The sequence below is a fragment of the Arachis duranensis genome, chromosome 1 (genome assembly GCF_000817695.3).
Source record: "Arachis duranensis cultivar V14167 chromosome 1, aradu.V14167.gnm2.J7QH, whole genome shotgun sequence".
Lineage (NCBI taxonomy): Eukaryota > Viridiplantae > Streptophyta > Magnoliopsida > Fabales > Fabaceae > Arachis > Arachis duranensis.
Genome location: NC_029772.3, coordinates 105,398,945 through 105,401,848, shown reverse-complemented (window position 1 = coordinate 105,401,848; position 2,904 = coordinate 105,398,945). Strand labels below are relative to the sequence as shown.

Below are 2,904 nucleotides of genomic sequence, written 5' to 3'. Positions count from 1 at the left end.
ATATAGATCTACAAACAGTATATAAAAGTACACAAAAATATACGGACAACAAGCATGACTTCTTTTAAGAATATTTTTAATTATAAATAAAAAAGCCATATTTAACAATAGTAAGTATTATTATCGTCTCTAAAAATCTTTGTTAAATATGACTTATTCCGGTGTATCTATGTATTTTTAGAGACGATGACAATACTAGTCATTGTTGAATATGACTTTTTTTTATTTATAATTAAAAAAATTCTTGAAGAAGTCATGTTTGTTGTCCATGTTTGGAAAAATAATAATTTTTTATTTTATAATTGAAAAAAATCCATTGTACACTTGTCATTAATACTATACTTTATAATAGCTATTTAAATTATTACCACTAAAAAATGCTAAAATTTTTTAAAAATAACAAAACCAACTTAATCCTGAAACTGTGAAACTATCTCTTCCTCACTCAAACTACTCTCTCTGGTGCCTCATTCTCTCTGGACTCTGAGAACCACCCATCGATCTTCTTCTTTTTCTCGATCTTGCTCTCACGTTTCCATCATTCCATCTTCTTCATCGTTTGAATCTCTTTCCACTTTTCATCTCAATCTTAATTGCGATCTGAATCCTTTTCTTGAACAAGCTTGTGCTGATTACGATTGAAATCTGAATCGCTCTCTAATCATAAGGTACAAGTTCCTTAATCTCCCTCTCAGTTATGTTCTTGTGCTTCCAAAATTACGTTCTACTGTAATCTCTTTCTATATCTCTTATCAATTTGTGGTTTTATTTGAGTTAATTGTTCTTCCAGATTGGATTCTACTTTTTTTAGTTTTCGATTGCATGCACTTATTGCAAACTAAACGTGTAATTTAGTGATTCAAAAATTCGTTATCAAAATTTTAGGATTTTCTTCTCTTAATAATTCTACGGTAATTCGTTTTTTTTCACTTTGTCCTTTGATTTTCCAAACTTCCTTCAAAATTCATCGTAGTCGTGATATCCGCCATCAGTGATGAGCACACCAAGCTCATCAACGCCTGCCACATCTTCAGCCAATTTCTCTTATGGCTACTCTTTTTTGAGTGACAGATCATTGTACATGAGTCGCAGCACCAAGAACAACTCAAGGTATGCTAGAATCATGAATTAATTGTTCTTATATTTAGTTTTTTCCCCTTCCTTATATATATGTTGTTGCGTGAATTTGGATAATGAGAATTGTGTTTAGTTAATGGCACTCTTATTTGTTGAAATACTGCATCTTAATATATTTTCAAAGCTCTTTTGTCAGGTATCAAACTCTGACTCTCTTGTACCTATTTTGTCAACTCATATGTAGATATCAATGGATTAACATTTAACACGATTAAAGATTGATTTTGTTACTATTTTGCTTATTTTTTAATTCTTTTAGTAGAAAAAAGATGTCAAGTTAGACTTAGTTTGCAATGCATATCATTTTTGTAATGTTCATCACAATAATGGTTTATTTTTTCATGGTAAGAACATAAAATAATTGATATTTTGTTTGTTCTTGTTAATAATTTGGATCATATGGTTGAAAAATATATAAGGATGATGCAAATAAATGTAGTATGATGCAAAACACTTACGCACACCAAGATAAAGTAAACAAATGTAGTATGATGCATGCATGTCCTACTGGCTGTGAGCTCACGTGTCGGTTATTTTGTCAGAATCCGACACATTCGGTAGCTAACCTGGATATTGTCTTTAGATTGTGCATCCCTGGAGGAGCACAAACGAAGGAGAGTGCCTTTCCACAAATGCGGGACTAATTTCATACATTCCTCACATTTGTAATATTAACAATCTTTCCCTCAAGTTTTTTAAAACACCAGACTGATTAACCATCAGCTTCGATATCACTTTGTTGAGCTACCGTGGAAGTTTTCGATTACCGAATCGGCTCTGATACCACTTATTGAGCCACTGTGGGGAGCTCTCAACGACCAGAAAGACTTCGACATTTATGCTAAAGATTTACTAAAAGGAGTAAGATCATTAATCTAGCTAGTAGCTAGTATATGCTGTATGCACAATGTAGGTAAAGTACAAGAAAGAAAGTGGGTCATGATTATATAAAGCTACTGCTACATCACACTAATAGCAGGGCAAAACAAAATAGCCAAACATAAAATTACTTTTATTCTGCTGCAAATTTTATCCTTTTTTATTTAAATAAAAATAAAAAGTTTTTTCTAAAAATTATTTGTCACTTTCCCTAGCAGCCTTAATTTTACAGGTTGTATTAGTAAAATTAAGAAAAAAATACAGTTATTCACTTTAATTTCACTGGAACAAATAATAAAATTTACTTGCTAATACAACTTGTGAAATTAGAATAGTAGTAAAATCGAAAAATAATACATAAATTTGTAATAATTTCTTTCTTTAATAAAAATAATAAATAATAAAACTTTTTACTTAAATAAAAAAAGTCAAGCCGATATCATAATTTAATTCAATCTTTAAGACATAGTGCCAAACTCTCAAATTGCTATTGATTATTATAACTAGATTTAATTATGATTTGTTTTTAGTTATGGTTTTATGGACAATATATTAATCAAGAAGTATTTGTTGTATTAAACTCTTATTGTAATTACAAAAGATTACGACATTCAATTGAATCTTGAACTAATAAAATAATAGTTAAAAAAAGTTGGATAAATAATTTTATTTTCAAAACCTTAACTTTTACAAATCTCATTTTATTAAATAAAACATAAACTCCTAAATAACAATTTTAACAAATGATAAAGTTATCAGAAGTTTTATACCAATAAAACACAAGATGAAGTCATGACTATGGTTTTCTAAGAAAAATAAGTAAATAAATGAAAAAATAGATAATATTAAAGTTTATTTTAATATTAATTAGATTGAAAATTAATAAAT

At 28.6% G+C, this 2,904-nt stretch overlaps 1 long non-coding RNA gene across 2 annotated transcripts; it reads left to right on the top strand.

Annotated features, from left to right (window-relative positions):
- The first annotated feature begins 386 nt into the window (after positions 1–386).
- On the top strand, positions 387–2,318 carry LOC127744854 (uncharacterized). 2 transcript variants are annotated; one of them, XR_008006086.1, is made up of 3 exons: positions 387–668; positions 974–1,110; positions 1,274–2,318. It is a non-coding gene; the product is annotated as an uncharacterized LOC127744854 (long non-coding RNA). The 2 variants fall into 2 exon arrangements; XR_008006085.1 differs by having other exon boundaries at positions 1,262–2,318.
- Positions 2,319–2,904: the final 586 nt, after the last annotated feature.